The sequence below is a fragment of the Physeter macrocephalus genome, chromosome 18, assembly GCF_002837175.3.
Source record: "Physeter macrocephalus isolate SW-GA chromosome 18, ASM283717v5, whole genome shotgun sequence".
In the NCBI taxonomy this organism is placed as follows: Eukaryota; Metazoa; Chordata; class Mammalia; order Artiodactyla; family Physeteridae; genus Physeter; species Physeter macrocephalus.
The window spans coordinates 96,360,168-96,382,619 of record NC_041231.1 but is presented as its reverse complement, the minus strand read 5'-3'; the positions used below and the strand labels follow the sequence as shown (position 1 = coordinate 96,382,619).

Genomic DNA, 22,452 nt, shown 5'->3' with positions numbered 1-22,452 from the left:
GGATCCCACGTGCCGCGGAGCGGCTGGGCCCGTGAGCCATGGGCGCTGAGCCTGCGCGTCCGGAGCCTGTGCTCCGCAACGGGAGAGGCCACAACAGAGGGAGGCCCGCATACCACACACACACACAAAAAAACAAACAAACAAACAAAAAAAAACTGGAGGCTGCCGCTGATATGGGCCAGGAGAGTGTATGTGGAGAGAGTTAGGGGGTACTACCTAGTGCTCCTAGTTAGGGGAGCTGCCATTTCTAAGCTTCTTCAAAGGCCACTCCTACCCATGCCACACGATGCTTATCACTGGGGGGCGTGCATGACACTCCTGGGGTCAGGCAGTGCCTTCTAAGTGGCACTCAGGTTATCTGTTCAAGCCCAAGTCTCTGCATGTGTATAACCATGACTACTGGGTTTTAGGTATTATGGAAGTTCTACCAAGAGCAAGTGTATACGAATAATCCATTATACTGGAAAAGGAAACTTAAAGCAGAATTACAAATCTTTCTCAGTGCCCCCTCTTCTGCTTTCTGACTCTTTGCAGGGGAAAGCGTAAGGGGTACCCTACACTCTAGTCTGTGGGAGCCATGAACCCCGCCCTCATTTTTCAGTAATTGATTCTGGAAAGCTTTTCCTTCTTCATATCATCCTGATGTTTGAAACTTCTTTTTCCTTTGGAGAAGCCACCAAGCTTCCCCTCTCCCCTCTGGTGTTTAACCTAAATTTATGCACAGTACTACTTAATACTCTTTGGTAGGGTCCCTTAGCATGGATGTCAACAGAGGTCCAGCACCAGAGGCTAGACCGTTCTAACGGCTTTACGGGAATCAACTCGTTTCATCCTCACAATATGCCTGTGAAGTAGGTACTCTTTTTGGCCTCATTTATAGATGAAGACTTGAGGCACAGAAAGATGAAGTGACTTCTAAAGGTCACGGAGCTAGAAAGACGGAGAGCCAGCAGTCAAATTGTGATGTGATTCATAATAAAAACATATATTTGGTCTTTGTCACCATTTCTGGCACAGAGCTCCTAAAACCCTTGGCATTTCCTTAGTGATGAGAGCAATAAATACGTCTTTGGTTATGTTAATGAGGTAACTTTTGGACCTCACCTTGCCAGGGTCCCCAACCATGAGATTAGAGGGTCAGAACTCTCAGTCCCATCCCCCAGCCTCTGGGAAGGGGAGAGAGTCTGGAGCTTGAATCAATCACCAATAACCAGTGAATTAATCAACCATGCTTATGTAATGAAGCCTCCATAAAACCCAAAAGGAGAGGGTTCAGAGAGCTTCTGGCTGGTGAACGTGTGGAGACTTGGGGTGCCTAGAGAGGGCATGGAAGCTCGGCACCCTTTCCCCACACCTTGCCGTAAGCATCTCTTCCATCTGGCTCCTCCTAGGTTATATATATATTTTTTATAATGAACCGGTGATCTAGTAAGTGAAATGTCTCTCGGAGTTCTATGAACCGCTCTAGCAAATTAATCAAACCTGAGGAGGGGGCTATGGGAGCCTCTGGTTTATAGCCAGTCAGAAGCACAGGTAACAACCTGGGCTTTCGATTTACCTCAGAAGTTGGGGAGAGCAGTCTTGCCGGACTGAACACTTACCCCATGGAATCTGATGCTGTCTCCGTGTAAATGGTGTTAGAACTGAGTTGAATTCGCGATACCCTGCTGATATCTGAGAATTGCTTGGTGTGGTGTAGGAAGCCCCCATCCCTGACACCCACACTGGGATTAATTCACAGATGCAGGCCAGTGGGGTTCTGAAGCCCCATCCAGCATGGCGGCAGAGTCACACAGGGCCTCTGATGGTCTCACCCAGAACGTCTAAAGGGACTTAATGGCAAATAAATGGTTTTGCTTCTTTGTTTTTTGTTTGTTTGTTTTAATGAGCATGGCAGCCCAAATTTTCTCCACCCCCTTGAGTTTGAGGGTGCAGCTGTTGATTGCAAGAATCCTCACTATTCATGGTTCTTATACTTCTGCTTTGAAACAGCCCAATTCCACCGCATGAAGCAATTTTTAAAATCATCATGTGTTTTCTAGGGGGAAGAAAAAAAACCTTAAACAAACAAGGTATACAGGTGGATTGGGGGATGGGAATAGGAGTCTGGGATGTCCAGCGCTGTGTTTTTGACCGACTGAAAGGATTGTTGAAAACAACTGAAGGACTTATATCTTGGCTAGCTTGTGCACTTTCAAAGTATCATTGTTAATACCCATTTCTTTGCCAGCCCAACTCAGCTGGCTTCATGTTACCACCAGTAATCCCTGAGGAGAGAACAAGAGCCTGGGCTGGTTAGGCCTTCGAGTTGGAGGGGAGAATGTGTGTGCACTGCATCCTCTTTCTGTAACCAGCACGGTGGACGCTCGGAGGGCAGCCCCCGTTCCAGGCCCACACCCACCAGGAAAAAGGCCAGCATACTAGAGCCAACTCCACAAAGCATTCTTGAGAAATGGATACTTCGCTCAAGACATTGAGGAAAGATGGGAAAGGACTCACATTATATATGCACAGTGTGGCAAAAATGTCTAAAACCCCCCATGCAAGCATCTCTGTTCTTCCTTTCCAGACACCATAAGCAGCAACAAAGAGAGGAAACAAGAAAATGAGCCTAATAAATATAAGGAAGGAAAATACGGAGGAAGAAAGAACAAAGGAATGGAAAATAGTTTTCTTTAAACTCAGGTGAACCAAATATCTTCGTTGGCTGAGTTAGCAAAGGAGAGTCAGCTGGGGGGGTGATAGTGAAATAAACTCATGAAATGAAAGTATTTGTTCCTTCTCTTTAGGGCTGTTTACTACTTATGAACCATGAGGGTAAAGTGCAATGTCAGGAGAGTGAAGATGGTAGAATTCATTCCTTACTGTATGTCTCTGACCATCGACAGTCATCCCTCAGTATCCACAGGATTTGGCTCCAGGACCCTTCACAGATTCCGAAATCTGCAGATGCTCACGTTCCTTGTATAAAATGGTGTGGTATTTGCATATAACCTAAGCGTGTCCTCCCGTGTACTTTAAATCATCTCTAGATTACTTGTAACACCTAATACAATGGAGCTGCCATGGAAATAGTTGGCAACATGCAACGAATTTCAGTTTTGCTTTTTGGAGCCTTTTGGAATTTTGTTTTTTCAAATATTTTTGATTCATGGTTGAATATTAGAATATGGAACCCACAGATACAGAGAGCTGACTGTATATGCAGTTTGTCAAGAGATGATGCAAGCCACATCTGTTAATGGAAGCCTTCACGGAGGCTTGGTGCAAGAAATCATTGGGTTATCAGTAGAGCTCAGCTTTTCAGCTCACAAGTTGCTCAGCTATACTGTAAAAGGAAGAAACTGAATCTGTCTGTCAGGACCTCAGTTTACTGCCCTTGAACTTGAGTATCAGTGGCTTAGGAATGAAGGAAAGATCATATTTGAATGTAAATGTCTAGCTTGTTATCCTGAATCATCTGAGTCATAAGATAACATCTCTGTCTTTTAAGGAAAACCAAAGACTGCTTATCTCAATGCTACTGGGTGTCAGCCACCAGGGCCGGCACCACCCCAGGCACCTGCTGCACCTGGACAGGGCATCCAGCTGACATATTACTGTTTGACACATTGCTGCCTATAAACACATCTGCTCAGGGCGCTTGCCACTGCTGGCAGAGCTCAACCCGTACTCCTTGAAAGTCAAAATCCTTCATCACTTAGCCTCTACATACCTTTCTAGACTGGGTTCTTGTTCCACCTGTTATCCCACCAGTGCTGAGACTGGAGTAAACTATTCAGCTCTTCTGAATGTGGTTTGCATCCCCTCTCTTCGCACTCCCGGACCTTTGCTGAAATGTTTCCTGATGCCTGGAGAGCTTTTTTTTCTTGCCTCTTTGCATCGTGGCTGTATTCACCTGACCTAAACTTTCTTCAGGCTCCAGCTTAAATCTCCCCACTTGCACAAGTTCTTCCACGAATCTTCCCTCCTCTGTCAAAATGAATTTCTTCCTCCATTATAACTGAGAGCACTGTGCACCAACACATAGCATCGGAGGGTTTTTGTTTGCATTTTAATGCATATGCCTGGGTTACAATAGCTCCTCCTTTGTACTTACTGTTATCTAGCATACTATATATTTACTTATTTATTTCTTTATTGTCTGTCTGCATAAAGTACAGGGACTTTGTCTGCTTTGTTTATTGCTGTATCCCCATCGTCTGAACAGTGCTTAACAGATAGTCGGTACTCAATAAACATTTTTAAAATTAATAAGGGAGTGACTCATGGGAGCCTAGAAATCCCAGATTGCCCTCATCTTTCCATCACCTCAGAGTGGCTGGCAAAGTGCTTTGCACATGATTCTCAAATCCAACTGGATTCAAGAGCCAGCCACCGGGATCTGGCTATGTGTATCTCCTCTGCTTTGAAGAGATGTGTATTTAACTGGGATTATACAGCTGTAGTGCTGTGAGGCAGGCAGACATGATGGAGGATGAGACTCTTACAGGAAAATTCTAGGTTAATAGGCAACCCTAATTGCTAAATCTATTTAGGAAGAGGAAATCAGTTAAATTAAGAATCCTTCATGTAAGAGAACCCAGTAAGAAGCCGTTGGGCAAAATTTTTCATTTCTCATTCACTTCAGTCAGCTTCCTTAGAGAAGGCAGCAAGACAGCAGGACTTCAGCAAGAGTATTTTATTGGCCCCAAAGCTAAGCTCTCATGACTACAGAAACCAAGAGGAAAGGACAAGCTGGTCTTTGGCTACTAGATTCTTCTTTGGCATGTGCTCGGGAGGAAGCTGGCATGTCGTCTCTCCTAAGATTGAAAGGACTATCACTGCGAAAGCTGAGGCTCTCATGCTTGAGTCTTTGCCAGCATGCTTCCAATTTGGAGAGTTAATCCCCCTAATTGGGTACAATCAGACCCATCTCCACTGAAGCCAGCAACACAGAAGCCCCATGCAATTCACCTCTATTGCTGAAACAGTTACTTGTCTTCAGTTATTTGGTCTGAAAAGATAAATCTTTTTTCCCCTTAATATTTGCAAGTTTAAAGTGTTTCCATCCTCATCTTCTGCAGCACCTTAAGAGTCACAGGGTCCATTCCTTTTTTCTGAGAAATCCAACAAAATATATTAAAAATGAAGATATACAATAATATGAATATAAGAATTACCAACATCAATTCCAACAGAAGTATTTTATGTAAATACATGTAGTCAGAGCTTGTATTCAGAAGCAGAGTGGTAACCTTAGTATCAGCTCCCTCAAGATTCTAGCTAAGCTCTGTCATGAACAGTGTGAATTAGGGCAAGCAATAACTCTGATTTCCTCATCTATAAAGTAGGGATAAAAATAATACCTATTCACAGTTATTTTGCAAAGATTAAATGAGATAACGCTCATATAGCACTTAGCACTGCACCTGGAATATAGTAACCACTTCATAAGTGATGAATGAATGAATTAATAAACTGCCAGGTATCCTTCAAACCACTGATCCAGACCTGCTACATTTCTGAGACAACAGGACTTATTCTCATGCCCCAAACAAGTGGGTCCCAAGGCTACTGTTTACAGCTGTTCTGGTTGTAACCTAAGGGACACCATTCACAGTTCATACCCCAAGGATTTGTATATTAACTATTACAATTTTACTGCATATTACAATGCTTTTCTAATAGATGGAAAAGTGTCAAGAGGAAGGGGAGACTTTTTCTACTTTGCACAAAGGCACTGTACGGGCAAGTCCTGGCCCTGGGCAGTAAAGACAAGCATTGGCGCCAGCTCCCTGCATGAAAGCAAGCCGGGTTAGATGACTGGTTTTAGCCACAGTTGGGCTCATTCACGGGACTCTAAACACTATAAGTATTGTTGAATAGGGCTGAAAAGCTGCTCTCACTGGACAGTCATTTGGTTTGTAAATGTTAGCTACTGTGCTGTCCTTACTATAATCATTATTTCATTTTACTGTATTATTTAATATGTTTGAATTCATCACAGAGGCCATGCTTGTCTCTGTGACGAGACAATAGTTTGTCAGCATCATCTACCTGCCATAATGAAGATCAAAAGGCAAACCAAGTTAGCATAATACCATCCTGAAGCCAGCCACCCCTCCCTGGAACTAGGCCCTCTGCAGACCCAGCCTCTCTCTTTGGACTGAAAACAGGGCCTGAATCTGGACAGAGGGCCTGAACTACCCCAGCTGGCTAACTGGGGGATGACAAGAAGGATGGGTAAAATAAAACAAGGTTTGTGAGTTCTGGAAAGCAAAGTTAACCATCATGACAACCACAGGGCAGCAATCAGAGATGGCCTCTTGAGTGGCTACCTGAACAAGGTGTCCTGGGAACCAGAAACAGTCACAAGGACAGGCTGTAGCTCCAGCATAGGAGTCTCTCCCTTCTTCAAGCCCCTATAACACACTATTTGTACTTCCCTATATCAGACTTATACATTGCCTGGTCATCTCCCTGGAAGTGTGTTCATAAAGGGCAAAGGATATAAGAACCGTGACTCCTCTCTCGCTTGCTTGTTTATACCGCAATAGCAAGTCCATGCTGGTTGATCCACCCACTTTCGTAATACACTTCTCTATATCTTAATTATCTTGGTGGTGGTTACACAACTCTATGCATTTCTGAAAACCCACAGAACTGTACACAACAAAAGAGTGACTGTTATTGTGTGTAAATGAGAGGTGATGGCAGACACCATTGTCGCCTACCCAGTAGCCTTTCTCCCATACCCTGCCTGCCAATTCCTCTTGTCGTTGGTTGGTTTAAGAATGGCCTTTGAAAATGAAAACACAATGTCAGAGATATTTGTATCTCCACATTCATTGCAGCGTTATTTACAAGAGCTAAGACATGGAAACAACCTAAGTGTCCATCAGCAGATGAATGGATAAAGAAGATGTGAGATAAATATGATAGAATGGTGTTAAGCCATAAAAAAGAAACAAATCCTGCTATTTGTGATAATGTGGATGGACCTTGAGGGCAATATGCAAAGTGAGATAAACCAGATAGAGAAAGAAAAATACTGCAACATTTGACATAATTCTTACCAATCAAAGATTTGAAGGTGTGGAAGCTTCTGCTTGAGTTCTTTCTTTAAAAAGGGGTTTTAGGGGGGCTCGTGTGCCCTTTTCTTTTGTGGCTTTTGGTATTGTGTGAGGATGTGATGTCTGGAGCTGCTACTGCAATCTTGTGAAAATGAGGAGAGCTAGCACACATGCAAAGTATGGCAGATCAGCCAGGTCATCCTGACAACATTGAGCAGCTGAATTCACTGATCCTGGAGACCCAGCCCGCCCTAGCCCACTCCTACTACCTCCTGACTTAACCACTATGGGAGGTAATACATTTTTTCTTATTATTAAAGCTGCTTTATTTGGTTTTCCTATTACCTACAGCCGGAAACATTGTGATTAATACACTGGTGCCATGCTGTTAGAAATGGGTCAGGAGTCCTCCTGTAGAGTATCCAAGAACAAACACACGGCAGATGTCTGTTATGCCATCTCCAAGATACACTGTTTGTTCTGTTGCAGCATTGTCTCTTGGTTACCAGTTGGCTTTTGCTACCTATGGAGCCACTTGTACCTAATTCAACCAATAACAAACTCTAGAAACTTAAGACAACAGCACCTTTAAGGCTGTTAAAATTTGTCTTGGTTTCCATGATGATCCATTTCCTTTTCCTCCTCTCTGGGTCCTTTCCTGCTGGATGAATACTCCATTTTCAGCCCCTCACATGTATAGTCTCTTACTGAGTCTGCTGTCAACGGGGCTTTCCAATGACTTCTTTGTTGTCGTCATCTGTCTAAAGCTTCACCTTTCTTTAGCATTTATTTTCATCTGAAAACTCTATAGGGACTTCCCTGGCGGCACAGTGTTAAGAATCCGCCTGCCAATGCAGGAGACACAGGTTCAAGCCCTGGTCCGGGAAGATCCCACATGCCGCAGAGCGACTAAGCCCGTGCACCACAACTACTGAGCCTGTGCTGTAGAGCCCACGTGCCACAACTACTGAAGCCCGCACGCCTACAGCCTATGCTTCGCAACAAGAGAAGCCACTGCAATGAGAAGCCTGCACACCACAACGAAGAGTAGCCCCCGCTCGCTGCAGCTAGAGAAGACCCCACGTGCAGCCACAAAGATCCAGCGCAGCCAAAAATAGATAAATAAAATTTAAAAAATTTTTAAAAACTCTATATTCTTCCTTTCCTTCTTTTCTTGACTTTACATAAAATCAAGGTGGTCCACTGAAAGTTATGTTTAAGAATTAATGTGAGGAAAACAATCTCTAAATCCTTTATGCCTTTTAAAAAACTGCTTTATTCATCGCCTTATTGTTTTATTTTTGTTTTTCATATTTTTCCCTGATTGAAAATGTTTATCATCCAGGTCATTGGAAGCCTCTATAGTCCTACTGAACTCTTTCAGATTCGACATCTTTGTCCTTTATTAACTCAGATTTGATGATCTCCTTATCAATCCAACAGAAAGGGCCCCTCCCCTATCCTTTCTGCTCCACAACTGCAAGAAAAAAAATTATTTGCCACCGGCATCTTGCAGGCAGTGTGCCAAGCAAGCAGTACATCAGGCAGCCAACATTTTTCATCAGAACTCAACCTATTTCATATATCTTTCCCTACAATGCCTAGCGTAGTCATTTGTTGAGTAGATGCTCAATAACTTAAATTTTTTTGAATAAAATTAAATTGAATGTCTACAGTCAGTACTAGATGACCAGCAACACACAAATTTTGGCTATTCTGGAACCCATGGAAAAGGACCTCAACACCGGCAGCGTCTTGAGATCCCAATACAATTCAAGCAACTCAGGACCATCAAGAAAGAGCTGAATATTTATGATGTGAGTTATCTAGTTCTAGTCCATTGCTTCACCTTCTGCTTGCTGACACCTCTTGTTCTAATATCTAAAATATCATTATAAAATATCTAGTATGTATAAATTAGTTAAACGCCAGGAGTTTGACCCTAAGAGTAAAGGTTTGGGAATGTTAGGGGAATCACAGTATCCAGGATCTTAGCCTTCATGAGGAAGGAGGCAGGATGGAATTTGTATGAAGATTCTCAAAATGTCCACTCAGTTTATTATTATTTTTGATTGCAGTATGATATCATACAGGCTTTCATATCTTATTTTTGCTCCTTCTATCACAAGTCCTCAGTTCTCACCTCTGGTGGCAGCCAGATTTCACTTCATTTATTCATTCATTCACTTCAACAGCTACTTATTGTGTGTCACCTGGGGGCCCAAGCACACTTCTGGGTGCTGAGTATGTATAACAGGGAACAAAACAGACAGAACTCCTGCCCTCCTGGAGCTTACATTCTACTGTGAGAGACCCTGGAATGTAATAAATCCATAAACTCAGGAAGAGCTTAGTTCTTTTTAGATAAATAAAGCTGAGTAAGGAACTGTTGAGGGATGGCCTCTCTGAAGAGGTGTTGTTTGCACTAAGGCCTGATTTTAAGAGACTTGTTATTTTTGAACATTCTTTACCTATTTCCTTCTTTTGTCTCTGTTAGAGTTATCTTGCAGCAAGGAATAGAAAGACTGAAGTTTAGTCATGTGATGTTGGGAAAGTCTCTTTACTTCCCTGGTCCCACTTTCCATGATAGCAAAATAAGGAGGCTGGATCACCCAGAGGCTCTTTGCAGTTCTGAAATAATAACATTTTTTGTTAATAACACTTTATTCCTACAGAACATACACAAGAAATCCCTCTAGTCACTATTCGCCTTTTCTAACAGTTAACATCTTTTTTTTTTCAATAACAGGAATCTAAGTGGTCAATACTCTTTTGTCTATGGGATCACTTTGTTTTGTAAATTGTGTAAAGAGAAGTTGGTACAATCCTAGCATTTTCATGAAAGAGGAAACATGATTCAGACATGTTGGTAAGATACACAATACTGGGGACATGTCTTCCGTTGGGGTTTAGATTGTCAACAGATTAAACCAGAGAGATGTCTAAAGGGGTTCTGATCTTGTCTATTTCCGCTTGCTCTCTCCTTTTTTTTTAAGGGATGAAAAGTTCAGAAAACTCAGGTGAGAAATAAGTAAAGAAAGAAATATTGAAATCTCTTAAGGCAGCTGTATCTGACCAGGAAAAACAACCACTAACCGTTTGTCAGCGCAAGGGGGAAGGAGATAACAGTGTTGATATGTACAGACCTTTGGTGCTCATTTTACCTCGGGGAACTTTATGGACATAAGATGCCAGCCCTCTCAACAGTCAGGGCTGCCTGGTTAAAAGTCAGGTCTCAGATCAGGATCGGCGCTGCATGCTGGGAGTCAAAAGACCCAGAATAGGATTGGTTGAGACTTTCCACGGACGACCGTCCTCTTAGGCTTGGCCTGTGGGAGAAGGGAGGGGGCTCTGCGCACTTCCTGTAGACGCCGGCGGGCGTCCGACTCGGCGAGTCCCCGCCTCACTAGGAAACTACTAAAGTTCCTGTGGACGCAAAGTAGAATTTCATAAGAACATAATGGGTGGAGAAGAGAAAACCTATGGTGGCTGTGAGGGCCCTGCCGCCATGTATGTCAAATTGATATTTTCGGATGGTCCTGAATTTATTGTAAAAAGAGAACATGCGCTAACATGAGGAACAATAAAAGCCATGTTGAGTGGCCCAGGTCAATTTGCTGAGAACGAAACTAATGAAGTCAGTTTTAGAGAGATCCCTTCACATGTGCTATCAAAAGTCTGCATGTATTTTACCTACAAGGTTCGCTACACTAACAGCTCCACGGAGATTCCTGAATTTCCAATTGCACCTGAAATTGCACTGGAACTGCTGATGGCTGCAAACTACCTAGACTGTTAAATAAAATAAATTATAATAAACAACTTTTTTCAGTATTTAATACCTGTAGTTCAGTTAGTAATTTTTTCATATATAGCATGTTGCCTGTGTGCAATTGAACTTTCAAGTTCGTTGCAAAGCAGATTATCTTCTGTTCTTTTGCATAGCAATCAGAGTTGAAATTTGTTTGCTACATCAACAAATTAAGGACATTTTCACAAATTGAGAAATAAATATGCCAATTCCAAAAAAAAAAAAAAAAAAAAAAGTCAGGTCTCATTATCTCCTGGTTAACAATTCACATTTTGAAACGGAAGACCTAGACTCGAATGTAATCCTGTCTTCAGGCTTGAAGAGAAGTAAAGCGCTATTTTAATCTAATACATAAGTAAAAGCAGGAAAATCCTCTCCGGACAGTAGAAGATGTTCATGGTTCTATTGTACTTCCTGACTGTAAATGTGCGAAAGAAAATTTCAGGAGAAAATATTCCCCAAAGTAACCTTTTTAAATGTTAAACCACTGCATTTTGGAAACCGAGATAAAGAGCTTTGTACTCCCAGCTATTTCTCTGTTCCTTTTCCCTGAACTAAACCTCCTGTGTAATAGTTTCTTTGGTGTGCTTTGTTTTGAAGAGATGTTTCATGTTGCTGCAGTGCCTTGTGTCAGTAATCAGAGGCGCACGGAGTCAAACTTGGCCTTTGGAAAACAACCCGGATAATGACTGCCTGTAGTTATATAAATGTTTAAATAACAACGGGTTTTTAATTTAATTTAATGTAGGTAAAACTCAGCACATCCTTACCCAATGCCTCTCCTTGTAAGTGGCTACCGTGTCCTGTGGGTAACCTTAGGATAGAACCTGGTAGCACAATCAGAAACATAGTAGGTGCTTTAAAAATATTTAAAAGATGAATGAATGAATGAATGAGTGAATGCTTAATCAATGTGCTTGGTCTGATCCTAAAACAACTTTTTCTTCCCTTTAGAAATTTGGCCTTTTAGTCATCACTTTTTAGCGTGTTAATTTCAAAAGTATACGAACATTGAAGAGTAATTAACAACAGAGAGTAATTGACAATATGCCTTGTTTAACACTGTCCCTCCTTCCCAAATAAATTCATGCGTTATGACTCTCCAGAGATGGATAGAACAAAACCAGCTGAGATGGGAATATCTGATGGCTTCTTTTCCCCCCACCAACTGTCTTGTATTCAGAGCAAAGCCACAGTTTCAACGGCCTCAGGGGTCCGCACTCCAGGCTCGCTGCAGACTCTTCCCTTACTGACCCTAGACTTGTTTAGCAGAGCCTAAAGTCACCAGCCTTCGGGGTAAATTACCCTCCTCCCCACCCCTCAACATTCCCAAAGGTTCATCTCAAATTCTGTTTGTCAAAATGGGAAGTGTGCTTGGTCTCACCACTTGAAGCCAAAAGTTTTAACTATATTCTTTGCTTTTCCTCCAGAAACACACTCTTCTGCAGTTTCCCAGATCTTACTTTGAAGTGCTCTCTGGAGTTAGCCAAACAAATAGGAAAAGCCTAAGTAAACTATGCAAGAACATCAGCCAGTGGATAATTGGATGACCCTAGCAATGCTGGAACTTGCCTGACCCAGGGGAGAGGGCAGCGCTGAGAGTGCAGTTTTCAGGTCAAAGCCCCGGGGTGCTGACCACCATGGTGGAGAGGTGTGTGTAAAGGAGGGTGCCTTAGGCGCCCACTCAGGGAGTAGAGGGAAATGCTTAACCCCTGAGGTATCTCTTCCTTGTGTTTATTTATTCATCGACAACTTGGAGGACCCTTTAGCATTCCTAGAGAAGCTGCAGAGTATGAGAAAGTATGCAGTGGAATGGGGGTGTGGCAGTGCCCCCTTCTCCCCAGACACCCTGTCCTTTTCTCTCCACTTCTCACTGATACAGAATCTCCAGGCACTAAATCTACTGGTGATCTCTGTGACGAGACACAAGCGGCTTCCTCCGAGGGCAATGTGATCTCAGTATTACACAATCACGTTTTTAAAAAAAAATAAACAGCTATTATTTAACTTATGGAAAAATCTTAACAAACAAAAGGAACAAAAAATAATAAGCAAACACCTATGCCCACCAGCAGGAGCAAGCAGATGTGAATATTTTGCTTATTCACTTTAGTTCCTGTTTCTTTAAGAAATAAGATTTTATAGCACCCTCCCTCAAATTAAGTATCTCCACAGCTATTCTCATGGTTTCTTTTACAAATTGCTTTGATTTTGATTATGAGCAATTCAAAAGTGCAAAAAAAGAATAGAAAATGATGACTGACTATCTTTATACCCACCATCAAGATTATTTATTTTGCCTTATTTGTTTTAAATCTTGCTCTAACTTTCTATTCTAGAAACTTTCAGGCATATACAAAAGTAGGAAGAATAGTATAATGAGTCCATGTACCCATCAACAAGCTTCAACGATGATCAACTCATGGCCTTGTTTTATCTATAATATAGATATAGAGGATATAGATTCTATACGTCTGTTCACTTCTACCCATCACATTAGTTATCTATGAATATTTCAGTATGTGTCTCTTAAAGATAACTTAAAAAACATATCTGTAATGCCATTATCATACTTGAATATAATGATAATTTACTAATATTAGCCAATATCCAGTCAGTGTTCAAATTTTCAAATGTCTTATAAAAAACTTTTTATAGTTTTTATGCTTGAATCAGGATTCAGATAAGGTGTACCCATTGCCATTGATTTGATACAACTTTTAAATCTCTTTTAATCTTTAAGTGTGTCCTCTTCTTTATTCTCTCCCCCAATCCCTGTCCCTTGTAATTTACTTACTAAGAAACTAGGTCTTCATTTTTCCTGTAGAATTTTGTACAATGTGGATTTTTCACCCCCGTTGTGTTGTTTAACATGTTCTTGTGTCTTCTGTATTTCCTGTAAATTGGTTATTGGGTCTAGAGGCTACTTCAGATTCTGGTTATTTCTGCAGGGCTAGATGACTTCATGGGGGGCAGGGGTGCTCTTCCAACAGGAAGCAGATAAAGTCCGGTTGTCTCTTTCTGTGATATAAGCAGCCTTGCTGCTCAATGCCTAGATTCATTCACTCATCGGGTGTTGCCAGTTGATTCAATTCTATCATTCCTTCATACTTATAGCAAGAATATTTCTATGAAGAGAAAATTCCCTGTATCTCCTATTTGACTATCAATTGCATGGTTCCTTGGGAATGGCTGGATTAACGCTTAACCAGTTTACAAAATAAGATATTTGTTTCCTAGAATCTTCCAAGTGATGATCAATTAGGTTCTTGTTTATTTGTTATTATTATAAACTTATGGATTTAACATATGTGATGTGTTTCAACCCAGTGCTGTTGTTTTTGGTTTTGATGGTTAAATTGTCCCATCTTTGGCCAGTGAGAGCCTCTTTAATTGGCTCCTGAATCATTTGATGTGACTCTTTGATACCTTCCTTGCTATCTGGTATGACAAGATGTTTCTGGCTCCTCTGATACGTTTCCTGCCCCATACCAACAATCAGTGCACTCTAGGAGATGCTATTAGAAACATTAATCTGGGCTGTAAGGCTGCTCACTGGTAGTAGGTGGTCATTATTTCTAGGCTATTTTGGTAAACAAAGTTGGAATATATATACTTTTCTTAAGATGAAATATGTCATGAGTTTATGCTGATAATTCCAATTCAGATTCTGGTCTAACATCTTTGATCTTCATCTGGACCTCCTTTTTCCCACATGGAGAATCTTGACTCTCAAAATAACAGAAAGGCTAGAATTCAAAATAACAAAATTACTCATTTGCTGTCTCCCACAAAACATGTGGGATCTTCCCGGACCAGGGCACGAACCTGTGTCCCCTGCATCAGCAGGCGGACTCTCAACCACTGTGCCACCAGGGAAGCCCCTATTGAATACTTTTAACATGAGTGAAAGTTCATGTTATCAGATGCCTGCCTTATCTACCTCTGTGGAGATGATTGTATGATCTTTCTCTTCAGCTCTCTTAATATAAAGGATTATATTATTGAATTTTCTAATAAGGAATCACCCCTGCTTTCTCAGAATAAATCCCACTTGCTTGTTATATATTTTTAATGAGGTGATCTATTGTGTGTTTTAATATTTCATTTAAGATTTTTTCCTATGATATTCATAAGTGATATTGGTCTGGAGTTTTCTTTTTGATACAATCTAGTGTACTTTTTAGTATAGTCTTTCCAAACCTGGATGGTATAAAAACAGCACTGGGAAACAGAGTTAAAGATAAACCTAATTCCTGTAGCAACTAAAATTAAAAATGGAAAATGACACGAATGATTTCAGAAAAAAAAATCCAGATCCCCTATTTGACAGGAAAAGAGAAATTATATACCATTCATGTTTGTGAGTAAAATAATCCATTGCTACTTTAATTTTTTAACTCTCCCTGCACAGCAACTATAATTAGAAGTGAGTTCTATACACACCTTTTTTTGCAACAGCTATTGCCAAGCACATCCCCAATTTCTAAAAATGCTTTTATTCTTTAGCAGAGTAAACAGCAAAAGGTGCTTGAAGGCAAATAATAATAAATGTGCACGGCACAGGAGCAACACATGCCCAGGGTAAGTTTCTTGATGCCTAAAGCCATTTGACTTTGAAGAGAGCTAAAGAAACAACCATCTGATGTTCAGAAGTTAAGATGAAAAAGTTAAAGAGCTACCTCCCAAAAACCCATAACCCTAATCTAAATATGAGTAAAACATCAGTTGAATCCTAACTGAGGGACATTCTACAAAATTCCTGACCATCACTCCTCAAAACTGTCAAGGTCGTCAAAAACATGGAAAGTCTGAGAAACTCTCATAGCCAAGTGGTGCCTAAGGAGTACTGAAGACTAAATGTAATATGGTGACCTAGATGGGTTACTGGAACAGAAAAAGGACTTTAGGTAAAAACTGAGAAAACATGCATAAATCATGGGCTCTATTTAATAACAATATTATTGGTTCACTAATTGTGACAAATGTGCCGTACAAATGTAAGATGTTAGCAATAGAGGAAAATGGGTATGATGTACATGGCGACTCTCTGTACTATCTTCACAATTTTTCTGTAAATCTAAAACTATGCTAAAATTAAAAGTGTATTTTTAAAAAGTTAAAGGAGCTTAAAATATAATACAGGTGCACCTTTTCTCCAGATGCCAAAAAATATAGAATTAGACCAACAGGTACATGCAGAGATGCTCAACATCACTAATCAGGGAAATGCAAATCAAAGCCCCAGTGAGATATCACCTCACACCTGTTAGAATGGCCATCATCAAAAAGACAAGTGATAAATGTTGGCGAGGATGTGGAGAAAAGGGATGCAAATTAGTGTAGCCACTATGGACAACATTATGGAGGTTCCTCCAAAACTTAAAAATAGAACTACCATATGATCCAGCAATTCCACTTCTGGTTATGTATCCAAAAGAAATTAAAACAGAATCTCAAAGAGGTATCTGCACTCACATGTTCATTGCAGCATTATTCTTAATAGCCAAGATACGGAAACAACCTAAGTGTCCATCAATGGATGAATGGATAAGGAAGATGTGGTATACATATATATACAATAGAATATTATTCAGCCATGAGAAAGAAGGAAATCCTGCCATTTGCAACAACATGGATGGACCTTGAGAGCAATATGCTAAGTGAAATAAGCCAGACAGAGAAAGGCAAAATAAATGGCATCACTTGCATGTGGAATCTTAAAAACAAAAACAAAAAACCTCATCGAAACAGAACAGATCGGTGGTTGCCAGAGGGGGGGACTGGGGTGGGAGAAATGGGTGAAGGTGGTCAAAAGATACAAACTTCCAGTTATAAGATAAATAAGTTCTGGGGATGTAATGTACAGCATGGTGACTACAGTTAATAATACTGTATTGTATATTTGAAAATTACCGAGAGAATAGATCTTAAAAGTTCTCATCCCAAGAAAAGAAAATTGGCAACTATGTGAGGTGATGGATGTTAACTAAATTTGCTGTGGTGATCATTTTGCAGTATACACAGGTATCAAATCATTATGTTGTATGCCTTAAACTGATACAAGCTTGTATGTTCATTATACCACAAAAAAACTGGAAAAAATGTAGAACTGTATTCTTGAATTCCCTATCAGTTTTTTCAAACTACCCACGAGTGTCAACTCAATTTGCAGTTTGCTTTTTCACTCAGAGGTATATTTAGGCTTGTTTTGGTGAAGACGAGTGGTGGGTGTAGTGAAATGGGGAAGTGTTTTGGAAGAAAATCAAGATGCAGAATCAGAGTCCCAGGAAGGACAGACCCACTACCTTTGTTTCACGAGCATTTGCTGGTGGACAGTCTTCTTTTCTTTTCTCTGATCCTTTTCTGTCTCTCCTTCTTTCTTTTTTTTATTTTGGGAACTTGGTGGGTCAAGCCTTCAAAGGAAAACAGAAACAATACCACCTTGAGGCCTCTCTAGCTCCTGGTGATGAAAACGTGGGAGGCTGCCTTGTGGTCAGTCTGGTGGCTCCAGACTTTTTGGGTTCCTGTTTATTACTGGCTCTTTCTTGTTGTCCACAGTCTGTCCCAGAAGACATCTCAGCTCAATCCTTAACCCTGGCCTCTGGGTCAGTATTTTCCAAGAGGCTTAGCTTCAGAGGTATATTTAGGCTTGTTTTGGTGAAGATGAGTGGTGGGTGTAGTGAAATGGGGAAGTGTTTTGGAAGAAAATCAAGATGCAGAATCAGAGTCCCAGGAAGGACAGACCCACTACCTTTGTTTCACGAGCATTTGCTGGTGGACAGTCTTCTTTTCTTTTCTCTGATCCTTTTCTGTCTCTCCTTCTTTCTTTTTTTTATTTTGGGAACTTGGTGGGTCAAGCCTTCAAAGGAAAACAGAAACAATACCACCTTGAGGCCTCTCTAGCTCCTGGTGATGAAAACGTGGGAGGCTGCCTTGTGGTCAGTCTGGTGGCTCCAGACTTTTTGGGTTCCTGTTTATTACTGGCTCTTTCTTGTTGTCCACAGTCTGTCCCAGAAAACATCTCAGCTCAATCCTTAACCCTGGCCTCTGGGTCAGTATTTTCCAAGAAGCTTAGCTTCGATTGCCCTGGTATTCTGCCCGACATAGAGATAAAGCTCTCTTGTTCTTTTGGAAGCAGCCTGGAGTCACCACCCAGAAGATGTAACTGAATCTTCCTCAAGATGTCTATAAAGAGGAACCAGGCCCAATTCCTCAGATGCATTTTAAAGACACGCAGGGCATTTTTGCTCTGTTCTATGAGCTGTTTAAGGATGTGGTGCTCGTTCAGGAAACCTGGGACAAAATCCATTGCAAAAGAGTTCATTATTTCAACCAGGAAGCAAACTGTTCTGAGTTTTGTGACATATCAATGTCCACGAGTCAAAAGACATAAACATGAGGCAGGCCTAGATGTCACCAATGGCGGCTGTTGTCCAAACAGCTGTGGGGACTGGGGCATGGCCGGCTGCCCAGGACGGCTGTACATTTCAGTCCACTGGGGATCTGAACCTTGGCCTTAGAATGTCCTTACTGCAGTGAGTTCCCTTTCCATTGTGTTCAGATTCTCTTCAGTTCCTTCATATATTTTCTATGAGTAGAATGAAAAAAGGACTGTTTGTGGTTTGATTCTGGTGCAAGACAGGGAGCTTGTTTGAATTAACACAAAAATGATTTTTAAAGGAGGATATTCTCTTAGTCTTTTGGGGATACTTACCCAACGTTGTCAGGCTTTTAGAGAGGGCAGCTCTGTTGTTCAAAAGATCACAGCATGATATAATGGGTTTTTGCCTTTAACATTTTATTATGGAATATTGCAAATATATACAAAAGTACAGACAATTGTACATATAAAGAATCCCCAACCTCAACAATCATCCCCTTAAGGCCAATCTCATTGGAGATATACTTCCAATCACTCCCTGAACACGTTCCTCCCTGCACCTGCCCCAGTATCTTGAAGCAAATCCAAGACTTTAATCTCCTCTAGAAAGACTCACACCTCTAAAAGAGTAGGACTCGTTTTCAAAACATAACCACTATCCTGTTATCACATCTCACAGATGGACAGTAATATCTTAATACGTTCAAATATCCAGTCAGAGTTCACATTTGCCCATTGCCTCATAAATATTTTTTGAATGATTTACTCATCTATTTTCTTTCTTTTACTTTCTTTTATTTATTTTTTTATACAGCAGGTCCCTTATTTCCATTACTCTAGGAGGTGTATCAAAAAAGATCTTGCTGTGATTTATCTCAAAGAGTGTTCTTCCTATGTCTTCCTCTAAGAGTTTTAGAGTGTCCAGTCTTATATTTAGGTCTCTAATCCATTTTGAGTTTATTTTTTTCTATGGTGTATATTTGTTTTTCTCTTTCTCACTTACTTCACTCTGTATGACAGTCTCTGGATGCATCCACATCTCTACAAATGACCCAAGTTCGTTCCTTTTTCATGGCTGAGTAATATTCCATTGTATATATGTACCACATTTTCTTTATCCATTCATCTGTCAATGGGAATTTAGGTTGCTTCCATGACCTGGCTATTGTAAATAGTGCTGCAATGAACATTGGGGTGCATGTGTAGTTTTGAATTGTGGTTTTCTCTGGGTATATGCCCAGTAGTGGGATTGCTGGGTCATATGGTAATTCTATATTTAGTTTTCTAAAGAACCTCCATACTGTTCTCCATAGTGGCTGTATCAATTTACGTTCCCACCAACAGTGCAAGAGGGTTCCCTTTTCTCCACACCCTCTCCAGCATTTATTGTTTGTAGATTTTCTGATGATGCCCATTCTAACCGGTGTGAGGTGATACCTCATTGTAGTTTTGATTTGCATTTCTTTAATAATGAGTGATGTTGAACAGCTTTTCATGTGCTCCACAGCACCACATATTGAAGAGGCTGTATTTTCTCCACTGTATATTCTTGCCTCCTTTATAAAAGATAAGTTGCCCATATGTGCGTGGGTTTACCTCTGGGCTTTCTAACCTGTTCCATTGATCTATATTTCTGTTCTTGTGCCAGTACCATACTGTATTGATTACTGTAGCTTTGTAGTATAGTCTGAAGTCAGGGAACCTGATTCCTCCAGCTCCAGTTTTCTTTCTCAAGATTGCTTTGTCTATTCAGGGTCTTTTGTGTTTCCATAAAAATTGTGAAATTTTTTGTTCTAGTTCTGTAAAAAATGCCAGTGGTAGTTTGATAGGGATTGCAATGAATCTGTAGATTGCTTTGGGTAGTAGAGTCATTTTCACAATGTTGATTCTTCCAATCCAAGAACATGGTATATCACTCCATCTGCTTGTGTCATCTTTGATATATTTCATCAGTGTTTTATAGTTTTCTGAGTGCAGGTCTTTGACCTCCATAGGTAGGTTTTTGTTTTTTTTTTTTTTTGTGGTATGCGGGCCTCCCTCTGTTGTGGCCTCTCCCGTTGTGGAGCACAGGCTCCGGACGCGCAGGCTCAGTGGCCATGGCTCACGGGCCCAGCTGCTCCACGGCATGTGGGATCCTCCCAGACCGGGGCACGAACCCGGTTCCCCTGCATCGGCAGGCGGACGCACAACCACTGCGCCACCAAGGAAGCCCCATAGGTAGGTTTATTCCTAGGTATTTTATTCTTTTTGTTGCAGTGGTGAACGGGATTGTTTAATTCCTCTTTCTGATCTTTCGTTGTTAGTGTATAGGAATGCAAGAGATTACTGTATATTAATTTTGTATCCTGCAACTCTACCAAATTCATTAATTAACTCTAGTAGTTTTCTGGTGGCATTGTTACCATTCTCTATGTATAGTATCATGTCACTGGCAAACAGTGACAGTTTTACTTTTTCCTTTCCAATTTGGATTCCTTTTATTTCTTTTTCTTCTCTCATTGCTGTGGCTAGGATTTCCAAAACTATGTTGAATAAGAGTGGCTAGAGTGGACATCCTTGTCTCATTCCTGATCTTAGAGGAAATGCTTTCAGTTTTTCACCATTGAGAATGATGTTTGCTGTGGGTTTGTCATATATGGCCTTTATTATGTTGAAGTAGTTTCCCTCTATGCCCACTTTCTGGAGAGTTTTTATCATAAATGAGTGTTGAATTTTGTCAAAAGCTTTTTCTGCATCTATCTATTGAGATGATCATATGGTTTTTATTCTTCAGTTTGTTAATATGCTGTATCACATTGACTGATTTGCATATATTAAAGAATCCTTGCATTCCTGGGATAAATCCCACTTGATCATGGTGTATGATCATTTTAATATGTTTTTGGATTCTGTTTGCTAGTATTTTGTTGAGGATTTTTGCATCTATATTTATCAGTGATATTGGTCTATAATTTTCCTTTTTTGTAGTATTTTTGTCTGGTTTTGGTATCAGGGTGACGGTGGCCTCATAGAATTAGATTGGAAGTTTTCCTTCCTCTGCAATTTTTTGGAAGAGTTTGAGAAGGATGGGTGTTAGCTCTTCTCTAAGTGTTTGATAGAATTCACCTGTGAAGCCATCTGGTCCTGGACTTTTGTTTGTTGGAAGATTTTTAATCACAGTTTCAATTTCATTACTTGTGATTGCTCTGTTCATATATTCTATTTCTTCCTGGTTCAGTCTTGGAAGGTTATATTATTGATCTTTGCTATTGTTTTGTTTCTATTTCATTTATTTCTGCTCTGGTCTTGATGATTTCTTTCCTTCTGCTAACTGGGTTTTGTTTGTTCTTGTTTCTCTAGTTCCTTTAGGTGTAAGGTTAGATTGTTTATTTGAGATTTTTCTTGTTTCTTGAGGTAGGCTTTTACACCTATAAACTTCCCTCTTAGAACTGCTTTTGCTGCATCCCATAGGTTTTGGATCATAGGTTTTGGATCATCGTGCTTTCATTGTCATTTGTCTCTAGGTATTTTTTGATTTCCTCTTTGATTTCTTCAGTGATCTCTTGGTTATTTAGTAACGTATTGTTTAGCCTCCATGTTTTGTGTGTTTTACGTTTTTTTCCCTGTAATTGATTTCTAATCTCATAGTGCTATGGTCAGAAAAGATGCTTCATATAATTTCAATCTTCTTAAATTTACTGAGGCTTGATTTGTGACCCAAGATGTGATCTATCTTGGAGAATGTTCCGTGTGCACTTGAGAAGAAAGTGTAATCTGCTGTTTTTGGATGGAATGTCCTGTAAATATTAATTAAATCTATCTGGTCTATTGTGTCATTTAAAGCTTCTCTTTCCTTATTAATTTTCTGTTTGGGTGATCTGTCCATTGATGTAAGTGAGGTGTTGAAGTCCCCCACTATTATTGTGTTACTGTTGGTTTCCTCTTTTATAGCTGTTAGCAGTTGCCTTATGTATCGCGGTGCTCCTATGTTGGGTGCATATATATTTATAATTGTTATTTCTTCTTCTTGGATTGATCCCTTGATCATTATGTAGTGTTCCTTGTCTCTTGTAACATTCTTTATTTTAATGTCTATTTTGTCTATTATGAGTATTGCTACTCCAGCTTTCTTTTGATTTCCATTTGCATGGAATATCTTTTTCCATCCCCTCACTTTTAGTCTGTATGTGTCCCTAGGTCTGAAGTGGGTCTCTTGTAGACAG

General features: G+C 40.5%; 1 protein-coding gene and 1 pseudogene across 15 annotated transcripts in view; both read left to right on the top strand.

The window, feature by feature from the left end:
- Positions 1-22,452, top strand: part of MYLIP (myosin regulatory light chain interacting protein) — a 130,965-nt gene that overhangs the window by 26,404 nt on the left and 82,109 nt on the right. For 2 of the 15 annotated variants that reach the window (XR_008615719.1, XR_008615718.1), the window contains exons 11-12: positions 2,570-2,685; positions 2,790-8,195. The exons of 9 other annotated variants lie outside the window; for them this stretch is intronic. The gene's annotated coding sequence lies outside the window, so the exon portion shown is untranslated. Of the gene's footprint in view, positions 1-2,569; positions 2,686-2,789; positions 8,196-22,452 lie in introns of those variants that run through there. 4 more of the 15 variants (XR_003676696.2, XR_003676693.2, XR_008615724.1 and 1 more) reach the window with 3 other exon arrangements.
- On the top strand, positions 10,379-10,854 carry LOC102994806 (elongin-C-like; annotated as a pseudogene).